This window comes from Acomys minous (assembly GCF_964271855.1).
Source record: "Acomys minous genome assembly, chromosome: 13".
Classification (NCBI taxonomy): Eukaryota; Metazoa; Chordata; class Mammalia; order Rodentia; family Muridae; genus Acomys; species Acomys minous.
The window spans coordinates 32,566,160-32,580,169 of NC_140495.1; positions in this window are offsets into that span (position 1 = coordinate 32,566,160).

Below are 14,010 nucleotides of genomic sequence, written 5' to 3' on the forward strand. Positions count from 1 at the left end.
ACACACACACACACACACACACACACACACACACACACACACACACATACACACACACACGCACATAGACACACCACACTGACACCACACATAAATAATAGTAAATAAAATAAAGACTGTCATCCTTGCAAGACTATTACAAATGAAACGATGCCTGGACAAGCTCCAAGCACAGCGTCTGCAGAGTCACTAACATCAAGTACGGTTACTGGGGCTGGGCTGGGTGGTGTTGGCTGTGGTAGAAGAGTTTTTGAAAGAAAACCAGAGTTTTGAAAGAAAAACAAATGAGTGTTTTAAACAAACTCCTGCTCAATTTCCAAGAACATGTAAAGTAAAAAAAAAAAAATAATAATAATCAAACTGTTAAAAACAAGAATAAAATTAATACTAAAGGTGAAAGTTAAAGCATATACCCGTGTTACACATAATGGTATGATAAATTTCAAAGGTAAGCATTCTTTACACATGCAAGCCTATATGTGAACACCTGTTTTTACAGGCGTGAGTGTATATGATAAATATACAGCACAGTTCACAGTATTGATTACTTTTCTGTTCTTGTGGCACCACCATACACGACAGAAAGCACATTTGGAGGAAAGATTTGGCTCATGGTTTCAGACCAAACTGCCCACCACAACAGGGAAAACATAGCAGAAGAGTCTAGAACATGGTACCATGTTATCAGGAGCATGTGGTACAAATGTTCTGCATGCCAGAAGACCAAGGAAGCAGGCATCAAGGAGAGTTCAAGTGAACTTTCAAAGGCACAGACAGCCCTAGTGACCTACTACTGTCAGCGAGGTCTCACCTTCCATCGCTTGAAAGACTTCTCACATGAGCTTCACCACCTGAAGACCAAGATGTAAAGCCATGATAGATGTTTCAAATACCAGACCATGGCCCTCACTCACCCCTCAAACAGACAAGATAGAGGGAAACAAGAATAGGCCTTTAAAATTCCCTGAAGAGCCTCCTGGGTCCATTCATAAAAGCAGGGCAAACATTTTCAGCATTTTTTGTGGTTGTTGTTCTTTTGTTTTGTTTTGTTTTGTGAGCACTGGGTCTGGAGATAGCTCAGTAGTTAAGAGCATTTGCTATTCTTTCAGAGGGTCTGGATTTTGTTCTTTAACACCTACCTTGGGTGGCTGAAACTGGCTAACTCCGGTTTCAGAGATCCAAAGCCCTATGGTCTCCACTGGCATCTGTATGCATGTGGTATGAATAAACTCACACAGGTACACACACACACACACACACACACACACACACACACACACACACACACACACACACAGTAAAAATAATAGAGTTTTTAAAAACCCAGAATTTCCAATTGCCGTAAAAGAATCAGTTAATTTAGCTAGAATGGACTCTTGCTTTTTTTATTTAATTAAGTAATTTATTCAGATTACATCTCATTTTGTTATGCCCTCACTTGTATCTTCCAGTTCCCCCTCCCTCCCTCTTTCATCCTATTCCCCCTTCCCTAAGTCTGTGACAGAAGAGGACCTTGTGCCCCACAATAAGATCACAGCCTATCAGGTCTCTTCCTGGTAGCCTGCTTACTCTTCTTCTGATTGTCACCATGTCTTCCCACCAAGGGAAAGTGGTCAAATAGGGGACACCAGAGTTCATCTCTGTGTTAGTCCCTGCTCTCCACACAATTGTACAGAATGTGCTGTCCATTGGCTAGATCTGGATAGGGCTTCAAGGTTTACTGCATGCAGTGTCCTTGGTTGGTACAGTAGTTTGAGCTGACCTGCCTGGGTCCAGATCTGCCAGCCTTGATTTTCTTCTTGTAGGTATCTAGGACCCTCTGGATCCTTCTATTTCCCCATTCTTCATTACCTCACTCACCTAGAGTCCCAATAGGAAGTCCCAGTATCTATCTCAATCTCTGGCTTAGTGAAGACTTTCAAGGGACATCTCTGTTGGGCTAGTGTCCAATTATAAATGAGTATATGCCGTGTGTATCTTTCTGGGTCTGGGTTAACTCACTCATGATGATCATTTCTAGTTCTATCCATTTGCTTGCAAATTTCAGGATTTCCTTGTTCTTAATAGCTGGGTAGTATTCCATAGTGTAAATGTACTACAGTTTCTTTATCCATTCTTTGACTGAGGGACATCTAGGTTGTTTCCATGTTCTGGCTATTACTAATAAGGTTGCAATGAACATGGTTGAGCATATGTCCTAGTTGTGTAGTTGAGCATCTTTTGGCTATATTCCAAGGAGTAGAGCAGCTGGGTGTTGAGGTAGCCCTATTACTATTTTTTTGAGAAAGGGCCAGATTGATTTTAAAGTGGTTGTACAAGTTTGCACTCCCACCAGCGATGAAGACGTGTTCCCCTTTCTGCACATCCTCACCAGCATATACTGTTGCTTGAGTTTTTTATCTTAGCCATTCTGATGGGTGTAAGATGGAATCTCAGAGTACTTTTGATTTGCATTTCTCTGATGACTAAGGACATTGAGCATTTATTTAAGTGTTTGACAGCCATTTGATATTCCTCTGTTGAGAATTCTCTGTTTAGTTCTGAGCCCCATTTCTCAATTGGGTTATTTGGTTTGGTGGTATTTAATTTCTTGAGTTCTTTATATATTTTGGATAATAGTCCTTTGTCAGATGTAGGGTTGGTGAAGATCTTTTCCCAGTCTGTAGGCTGTCACTCTGTTCTGTTGACAGTGTCTTCTGTCTTACAGAAGCTTCTCAGCCTCATGAGGTCCCATTTATTAATTGTTGACCTTAGAGCCTGCACTGTGGGAGTTCTGTTCAGGAAGTTGTCTCCTGTGCCAATGAGTTCCAGGCTCTTCCTCACTTTTTCTACTAACAGATTTAGTGTCTCTGGCTTTATGTTGAGGTCTTTAATCCACTTGGACTTGAGTTTTGTGCATGGTGATAAATATGGATCTACTTGCATCTTTCTATAAGTAGACCTCCAGTTAGACCAGCACCATTTGTTGAAGATGCTATCCTTTTTCCGTTGAATAGAGTTGCCTTCTTTGTCAAAAATCAAGTGTCTGTATGTGTGAGGATTTATTTCTGGATCTTCGATTCAATTCTATTGGTCAACCAGCCTATTTCTATGCCAATACCATGCTGTTTTAGTTACTATTGCTCTATAGTACAGCTTGAGATCAGGAAAGGAGATTCCTCCAGTGGATCTTTTATTGTACAGGATTGTTTTAACTATTCTGTGGTTTCATTTTTCCGTATGAAATTGATGATTGATCTTTCAATGTCTTTAAAAAATGTGTAGCTATTTTGATAGGGATTGTGTTGAATCTGTAAATTGTTTTTGGTAAGATAGCCATTTTTACTATGTTAATTCTTCCAATCCATGAATAAGGGTGATCTTGCCATCTTCTCATGTCATCTTCAATCTCCTTCTTCAGAGATTTGAAGTTTTTTTCAAACAAGTCTTTCACCTGCTTGGCTAGAGTTATTCCTAGATACTTTATATTGCTTGTGGCTGTTGTGAAGGGTATAGTTTCCCTAATTTCTTTCTCAGCACATTTGTCATTTGTATACAGGAGGGCTGCTGACTTTTTTGAGTTAATTTTGTATGCAGCCACTTTGCTGAAGGTGTTTATCAGCTGTAGGAATTCTCTTGTGGAATTTTGTAGGTCATTTATGTACACTATCATATCATCTGTAAATAGGGATAGGGATAAATTGATTTCCTCCTTTCCCATTTGGATCTCTTTGATCTCCTTTTGTTGTCTTATTGCTCTGGCTAGAACTTCAAGAACTATATTGAAGAGATATGGAGAAAGTGAGCAGCCTTGTCTGGTCCCTGATTTTAGAGGAATTTACTTGAGTTTCTCTCCATTTAATTTGATGTTGGCTATTGGCTTGCTGAATATAGCCTCTATTATGTTGAGGTATGTGCCTTGTATCCCTTATCTCTCCAAAACCTTAAACATGATTGTGTGTTGGATTTTGTCAAATGCTTTTTCGGCATCTAAGGAGATGATCATTTGGTTTTTTCTTTCTTTCAGTTTGGTTATATGGTGGTTTACACTGATGGATTGCTTTTATATGTCAATAAGTAGTCATTGTGTCTCTTTAGATGGCAGCTGGTGCCTTTTTGTCCACACCCCATACTCTCTTTTTTCTTTAATTTTTATTTTTTAAATTAATTTATTCATATTACATCTCAGTTGTTAGCCCATCCCATGTATCCTCCCATTCCTCCCTTCCTCCCACTTCCCCCCTACTCCTCTCCCCTATGTCTGTGTCTGAGGGGGACCTCCTCCCCCTGTATATGCTCATAGGGTATCAAGTCTCTCCTTGGTGACCTATTATCTTTCCTCTGAGTGCCACCCCATACTCTCAATTGTCTTTACTCGTCTAGGACTCACATTGCAGCTCACAAACATTTGTGCCTCCACTTCTAGACTGAAAATGTTGAGAAAAGTTCAAGTGATTCTGAGATGAAGAAACTAAATGACTTGCTAATGTATGGGGAAGTATTTAAGCTCATTAACAATCAAGGAAAGGCAAGTTATATAATACAGTATTCTTTCATAACTGTTACATTGGCAGTTTTTATAAAATCTATTAATATTGATCTTGCTGAATCAGTAAAGAGACAGGAACGCTCACACTCTTCCACTAATGATGTAAATTTGGATAATAATGTTCTGCCAAGCAAATGAATCTCATCTAACACAAGTGAAAAATTTCACTGTGTGACTTGGCATTTTAGCATCATGTGTACACTTTAGAGGGTCTATGGGATGTGATCTATAAGGAGGCACATTCACAGAATCATTGAAAGCCTCAAAAGGAATTGAAAAACCCTGAATAACAATAGAGAAATCAATAAATATAATGAGTATCATAAAGCCAAGCTGGGGAATGATCCAGGCAGTGTCTTGCATTCACTGGAAATTTAAAAGGAAATGAAGAATTCTATAAACCTTCCATGAGCTCTCATCTATGTTCTTAAAAATATGTAAAAAATAAAATGCAAGGTACTAAATTTATGAAAACAATTTTTTTCCAGGACAAGTGAGGAGAAAAACAAAATTAGAGAATGTGAAATTACAGAGGTGCTAGAGTTGAATCTTGAATATTTACCACAGACCTATGTCAATGGCTTGGTCACCAGCCTATGATGCCCTCAGAAAGAAGCAAAATCTTCAAGAGGTAAGAACCACTGGGAAGAAGCTAGTCCATTGTGGGTGTGTTCTTGAAGTTGATATCAGTGCCTGTTTTAGTTATTCCTTCATTGCTACGAGGAGATACCATGAGCAAGGCAACACCTAGAAAAGAAAGCACTTAACTGGGGGCTTGCTTACACTTTCAGAAAGTTAGCCCATAATTATTATGGCGGGAAGCAGACAGGCATAACACTGGAGAAGTAGCTGAGAGTTAAACATCTTGATCCACAGGTAGCAGGCAGAGAGAGAGAGAGACCCTGGGCCTGGGGTGGGCATTTGAGACCTCAAAGCTCATCCCCAATGACACACCCCTCCAACAAGGCCACACCTCTTAATCATTCCCAAACAGTTCCACTAACTGGTATCTAAGCATTCTGATACATATGAGTCTATGGGGGCCACTCTCCTTCAAAACAGCACAGGACCCTAGTCCCTCTCTTTGCCCACTGGCTGCCATGTGGTGAACAGATTTCTTTTTACAGTGAGCTTCCATCACGGTCTTCAGCGCAAAGGCAATAGGCCAGGTGACCACAGCCTACAATCTCTGAAGCTAAAAGGCAAAATAAATACTGACCTTCTTGGAAGATGGTTGTCCCAAGTATTTGTCTCAGCAACAGAAAGCTGACACACAGGGACTTTAAAAAGCACTCTTGCGAAATAAATATATCAGATGTTATCATTGGGTCCATTTTTAAGCAAAGAGTTCAGTGGCAGTTCATACTTTCATGATGTGGTAAGGCCATCACCTCCATCCGTCTCCAGAACTCTCTTTATTTTGCAAAATTGAAACTGACCATTACTATGGCTCCCTCATAACTCTCCTCTTTCCAAGCCCCTTGAACCACTCTACTTTGTCTCAACAAGTTTTATTTCTTGGTTGTGATGATTTGCTTTCACTGTCAACCTGATACAGTCTAGAATCACCTGGGAAGACAGGGCCTCACCAAGATATTGTTTATGCTGGGGATGCCTGTGGCTGTGTTTTGTGAAGACTGGCTTTTCAGTTAATGTCTGTGAGACTCAGTCCACTGTGGATGGCACTATTTCCCAGGCAGGCGGGACTGCTCTGCATAGGGTGACGAAATGAAACTGTGCACAAGTAAGTGGGCGAGCAGTTGTGTGCATTTATTTCTCTCTGATCTTGACTATGTATGTAAGTTGACTCGCTGCTTTAAGCATTGGTAGTGTGACTTCACTGCAGTTATGTACTTTAACATGGAATGGTAAGCGAAAATAAAGCCTTTTCCCCTGCCTTGCTTTGGTCAGGGTATTGTTTTATTATGGCACCAGAAATGAAACCAGGACATCAGAGTATTTCGTATAAGTGAAATCACACTGTTTGTGACTATTTATTTCACTTACCAAAATGGCCTCATTTCGTCTATATTGTCACACAACCTCTCTTTGGCTTGTTGAGTAATATTCTGGTGTGTATGTGTCTGTGTGTGTGTGTGTGTGTGTGTGTGTGTGTGTGTGTGTGTGTGTGTGTGTAACCCATTTTGCTTATCTGTTCATCAACCCATGAACACTTACTTTTGCTTCATGGTTTCAAAATGTGGATAATGCTGCTCTCAACACAAGGGTACAAACTACCTCTGAGTTTCTGCCTTTAGTTTTTCTGGATACATGGTTAGACCTAAGGAAGATGCTTGACTCTCCCTCCCTCCCTCCCTCCCTCCCTCCCTCCCTCCCTCTCTCCCTCCCTCCCTCCCATCCTCCCTCCCTCCTTCCCTCCCTCCCTCTCTTCCTTCCTTCCTTCCTTCTTTCCTTCCTTCCTTCCTTCCCATAGCCTTGCTGAGTATCCCAGCCTGCCTTAACCCCACAATCCTGAAGTTATCACCTCCCTATTCCCAGATGCAGGAGTATACCATTACACCCAGCAAGAGCTCATTTTCTTTTTATCTCAAAAGCTACATAATTTTTTAAAAAAGCAAACCAAGCTTTGAAACAAATGAGCTAAGACATTCACAACTTTTCACTTCTAGGGGGTTGCACTATTTTTCTAGTGTTCTTGGGTTTGTAGATTTCTCAAAATACATTATAATAAAGAAGACAACTTTAAAAAGAAATAATACAAACCAGGAAGATTAGAAACTAAGACAATTTTGCTTGTGTATTAAAAGCATATACAATCAGAGTAAGTGCGTCAGTAATAGACACACGGCTACTTTAAGGAACAAATGAGGTTTGCTCTGTGGCTGCAAAGATCCAAACCTCAACTGGGAAATCTATTCGAAATTGTTACTAGGCCGAGCAAGAAAGCCTCATGATCATTTAATAGACACCAAAATTGTATTTGTTTCAGTAGTTATAATAAAGTCTGTCTTGTCAGAAGAAAGGCTATGGTGGAGGAAGGGGACCAGGATAATAAAGGGTGAAATGAGGACGTTAATGAGGCAATGATTCCAAGCAGGGTAAATGGTGTGTGTGTGTGTGTGTGTGTGTGTGTGTGTGTGTGTGCACACATATGAACATATCCTAGTGAAGCCCAATTTTTATAACCAAAAACAAGTTTGGCTGAAAAATGACCCCACCCTCCAATTACTTCAGATTGGTAAAAAGCAATCTCACTAGAAGAAGTTATAAGCACAGTCTTAGGAGCCAGACTTGTATCATCTTTCTGCTATGGACCTGGGCATCTAGCAACCTCTTTCCATGCTATGACCCATCTATAAAATGAAAATAATCACGCATGGGAAGACTGGAATCATGTGGCATGTGTGTAACTTCCTACAACACTGAGTAGCCCATAACACCACACAGTATGTACCAGGAAAAGCATTTGCAAGGCTGCTGATGCTCCAACAAGATACGGGCTTCAGCTCAATATGCTCAGTATGATTACACTCTGGGCAGGTGGGAAGTGGGGGAGGGAGGGGGAGGGGGGAGGGAGGGTGGGCAGGGGTTGTGCAAACAGTCCCTCTGGGCAAAGGCTCTCTCAGCACCTTTATTTCACAGAATCGTGAAGGAACATAAGAAAGAAAAGACAAAGTAATAGGTGACAATTAGAAAAGGGTGGAGTGTCATGCATAATGACTTTATGTGACTTTATACCTACAGAATCAGAAGGTTTTAATGAAGAACCTTCAGAATTAGCTTTTAGGAGTATGAAGTTAACCAGAAGATATTCCCTTACAGCAGAATATAGCAAAATAAGATACAAGTTAAGCATGAATGCCTGTCTAAGTCATGGTAGAACCATAGATTGTTATGTGAGCAATCTTCCAAAGGATTGTATTTAAAAAATAAGTAAATGTAAAAACACAATATAGTCTATGCCATTTATAAACACATTGGTTACCTAAATATGTCTCTGAGAGTTGCCTGAGAACTGGGGAAAGTCCTAAGTATTAAACAATTTTAAGCCGGGCATGGTGGCGCACGCTTTTAATCCCAGCACTCGGGAGGCAGAGGCAGGCGGATCGCTGTGAGTTCGAGGCCAGCCTGGTCTACAAAGGGAGTCCAGGACAGCCAAGGCTACTCAGAGAAACCCTGTCTCAAAACACCAAAAAAAAAAAAAAAAACAACCAAAAAAACAAACAACAACAACAACAACAACAACAAAAAAAACCAAAACAATTTTAGATTTATTTATGTGTATGAGTGTTTTGCTTACATCTGTGTCTGTGGACCTGCTTACATGTGTGCCTGGTGCCCGTAGAGGTCAGAAGAGGCTGTCAGAGCCCAGAGGCTGTTGGAGCCCAGAGGCTGTCAGGGCCTAAGGGCTGTCAGGGCCCAGAGGCTGTCAGAGCCTAGAGGCTGTCGGAGACTCTGGAACTGGAGTTAAGGGTAATCTTGGGCCTCTGTGTAGATAGATAACCAAAGTCAGCCCTCTGAAAGAACAAGTGGTTTTAGGCACTGAGCCACTTCTCCAGCCCGAATTCTCCCTAGTTAAAAGAAGAACAAATAAAACACCCAACAAAACAATGTTGGCTTTCACTGACCTGACCTTTTCAGATACAGAAATGTATTATAAACCAACAACAAAAGATAAGGCATCAACACAAGAGAAAACAAACATAATCTCTTTGTGTAGACTTTGCTTATAGCAAACTCAATTCACAGCCAAGAAGTAAACGTGGAAAATTAGTTAATATAACATTTGTGAAATCCATGTGATTTAAAAAATGGATCTGTGTAATTCATAAATCTAGCAGAAAAAAAAATTTCTTTTGGTTTTGAAGGTCTCCTTTAATTGAGCTTAGAAGTTTAAAAGAAGGCAGAAATGAATGTGTAGGAAATGACAGAGGTTAAGCACAAAGAAGAAGAGATAATAAGGAACTGGAAGCATCTCTATGCTTTCTCAGATTAGAAAACAAAGAACAACCTGGGGGGGGGGTGGTATTGTAAGCTCCCCATCCCCCACCTTCCTCCCCCACCCCGCTGCCTGGTTCTTAGCACTGCCTTAGGAATGGCGGTAGACAGCTCACGATAAATGCGAAGCTACTGAAGTGAGACATTAATTATGTTTGGAGCCGAAAGAAAATGGCTATGGACAAAACAATGAGATCCAACTAGGAAACAGAAATAAGAAGGAAGGGTCCAGTGCCCTAGCCCTCAGAGGATGGCAAATTAAAACAACCAACCTCTGCGCCCTGCATCTACTTCATTAGCAAAAAGACAAACAAAACACGAACTGGGAGTAACCTTAAGCCCAGCATTTGAGAAGCTGGGGAGGACGGCCACCGGGTGGAAGGTACCCCAGCCTGCATAGGGAGTTCCAGGACAGCCTCGGCTACCAAATAAGAGCCAAAGAATCGAATAGGAAACAATAACAAAAAGGCAAGCAAGGTCACACGCAGCCTTGTGGCCTTGAGCAACAGCTGGGTGGCTGGGTTGCGCTCTCCCTGCCAGTCGGACTAGAGATCCATTGCTTAAGATTTATGGCGATGGCTTCCACTTTGCCGGGGCTTTGATTTGCTTATTTTGAAATGTGGTAAATCTCAGCGATATGCAGATCTGTGGTCGGAGCCCACGGATGCCCCATCCTTCCTTAGCTGAGGCAGCGACTGCTCTCAAAGGGCGGTTTTAATTTCCTCTCCCTGCTCATCTGAGGTCTGGTTTCCCAGGCAGCCAAGGTGCTGGGTGAATGCAGGGAGACCCATCCATCAATTTTGTGGCTGCCATAGCATGGCGATTTTGAATCTTGCAATAAAACAAGATTAATGGACTTGACTTCAGTCGCTCTGACATTTCAGCAACAAAGGCTGTGCTTGCCAGGGTTCTACACCCTCCTCTGTCTTGTTGCTCAGCCATTTTGCAATCGCCAAGCTAGGTTTCTTTTTCTCCCTGGGACTCTGGAAGAAAATTGTAAAAGTGAGATGTAGTATGTGCTCAGAAAAAGACAAATTACTTTGATTTCTCTTAATGTTCAGAGACTAATGGGAAATTTGGTGGGAGACTGGCTCTTAGAGGCATGTTGGTGGGAGGGAGCTTTTTCTATTTCACCAAATTACCCATCACCATGCACCTAGATGTATCTGGCTGCAGGTAAGCACCTGGACAGAGGGAGGACAGAAGGAGCATGCAATGAGGAACAGTAGTAGCTGCTTAACCACAGTTTGATATCCTGTAGTTTCAGGTACCCTTGGTTAGCGTAATTTAAAAATGGAAAGGTTCAGAAATAATTCAAAAATTTAAATTGCATGTCATCATAAGTAGCAGAAAGGATGACATCCTATGCAATCATCCCACTGTCTGATCCTCGGGCCATGCACCATCTTTTTGCCCGGTGTGTCCATGTGTTATATAGACCATCCACTCATTACCCACTTGGCAGTTGAATGAGTTTTAATTCATTTTGTAGATTAACTGTGTAGTTCCTGTTCTCAAATAGCCCTTGTTTCAAGTAAGAATAGCGGTGAAGAATAAGAATAGTGATGCTTGCATGAGGGAGGTGCTGCTCACACCCATATTTCACAGATGATGGCTTGTAGGTGAGAGAACAACTAGTGAGCTCTCTGGACCCAGGGGTAGCTGGAGAGATGGTTCAGGAAACTCCAGCTCAATTCAAGTGGCTTACAACTGCCCATAACCCTAAACTCCAGCTTTAGGGGATCCACATGACAATCTCTCTCTCTCTCTCTCTCTCTCTCTCTCTCTCTCTCTCTCTCTCTCTCCCTCCCTCCCTCTCCCTCTCTCTCCCTCTCTCTCTCTCTCTCTCTCCCTCTCTCTCTCTCCCTCTCTCTCTCTCTCTCTCTCTCTCTCTCTCTCTCTCTCTCACACACACACACACACACACACACACACATATACACAGTAAGAGAGAGAGAGAATGGAAGAACAGAGTGACAGTGAGAAAGCAATATACTTCCTTTAAAGTTCTACAGAAGGTAATATAAAATAAATAAGAAGGACTCTGGGTAATAAAATTAGTAAGACGGATAGTTGAAATTTGTAACCATGTGACCATAAACTTTATACTGTTTTTGGTGCCTATGACTGTGATCTCTACTGGACCACAAGAAATTTTGATAAAGAATTTCCACACTAGACGTGACAGGGATTTGCTCACCAAGCCTAATAAAATATTTATTTTTAAATTCAATCACCTAAAAAAATTTAAAGACCATAGTCTAAATAATTGAATGGTAAAAGAAAAATAAAAAGAATAATTGTAATATTCTGAATAGGCAGAAATAAGAATGCTTCAACAATAATAAAAATGATTATTACAGTAAATATATTTCTAAGGAAGAAAAATGAATATGAATTAAGTATTTCAATCAACATTTTAGAGACAGAGAAGTAAAATAAGGACATTTAAAAATACTGATATGGAATAAAATTAATGGTTTGTGAAAGATGTAAAATTAATGCTTCCATTCAGAGGCTGTGTTATTACTCAACCCATAAGTTACACAAACTTAATCTAACCAGAAAAACTAAGCAACTTTAAGTGCAGAGGCTAGGGATGAGGAGACTTACAAAGAATAGCAACTTCATTCTGCCCTAACAGGCTTGGGAATCTTGATTAAACATTCAGTAAGCCTGTACCTCTGAAGGCACCCAACAACCTGCTATGGCACCCCCTTCTATGGCACCTTGCTAGCTACTTATGCCATGGTAGCCCTATCGTTTGTTTGAAGAACCTCAATGTTTCTTAAATCATAACTTTGGGGCCATAGCTGGCCAATGAAAAGATTGTCAATGATACCCCTGATACAAACAATAAAAATGACAGTAATCCTTAAGGAAATCAATAAATAAATAGTCTCATTATTCAACACACAACAAGCAAGAGGAAGGAAGGACCATTCTTTAACAAACTACAACATGAAAGAAAGGCATAGACATCCCGAGTCCTGCTTCTCGTCTATCTCTTTGGCAAGCAGAGCCTGAACAGGGCATTTAAGTCCAAAAGCTGCCATGAAATGGTGACAATTTCAGTGTCTCATTCAAAGGCTTGTCAAGAGGGGTAACTGTGATGATGTGTCTTTTGGGTCTACCCAAGAAAAAGCTCCTGTAAATATCTACTATTAGTCATCATAAAAGTAACAACTGCAAGACAAACAAACACGGGTGGTAACTCCAGGGCATAGCAGAAAGCCGGAACAAATAGTGAATGGGTTCCATTTCCTGGGTGCTTAAAAGACATCAATATTCCCAATTCTTTTCAGTTCCTTTTTAAAAAAAATTTTACATACATATTTATATTATTACACATATATACAATAAACTACCTAAAGCAAGAAGAACCATGACACAATCAGGAATTATATAAATGCTACATTCTTAGTGTTTTTGGCTATTTGTATTTAGCAGCCTTTAAGAAAATATCTTTCCTACCTTGGTGCATCTAAAATTCTGAATGTAAATCAATATCTATCACATCTCACCATTATCACCTTAAAACATCTATCTAGACCTAAAAACATCTTAACCCCTAAACAACTAAGCTTCATTGTAAAACTAAACCATCTGATCTTCAACCTCATCAGAGACTTGAGAAGGAATAAAATTGATTACCTGAGTATACAGAGAGTGTAGATTAGTACTGTTTCCAAATGAGAAGGTGACAGAGACAGTTTGCTATACCCAGTTTCCAAATGAGAAGGTGACAGAGACAGTTTGCTACACCCATAAGAATGGCTAAGATGAAAAACTCAAGTGACAGCACATACTAGCAAGGATGTGGAGAAAAGGGAACACTTCTTCATTGTTGGGAAGTGGGAGTGCAAACTTGTACAACCACTTTGGAAATCAATCTGGTGCTTTCTTGGGAAATTGGGAATAATTCTAACTCAAGACCCAGCCACTCCTGGGAATATACCTGAAAGATGTTCCACCATAATACAAGGACACATACTCAACTATGTTCATAGCAGCTTTATTCATAACAGCCAGAATCTGGAAACAACCTTGATGTCCCTCTTCTGAGAAATGGATAAAGGAACTGTGGTACACTTAAACAATGGAATACTATTCAGTTATTAAAAACAAGGAAATCTTAAAATTTGCAGGCAAATGGATGGAACTAGAAAAGATCATGCTGAGTAAGGTAACCCAGACCCAGAAAGACACGCATGGTATAAACTCATTCATACGTGGATATTAGCCACATAATACAGGATAACTACACTATTATACAGAAACTGAAACATCATCCAAGGACCATGTATGATGTGGATCTAGACCCTCTGCTCAGATATAGCAGCACAGTCCTCTTGTGGGTCCTACAATGTGGAGAGTAGGGACTACTTTGGACATGTATTCTGCCACCAAACTTTAATGTTCCCAGTACATTTTTTTAAACTGGTAATAATACAGTCCCAATTACAAGGTGTTACTTGATGCCCTGGATTTTAGTATTACATCACATTAATCCTCACACAGTC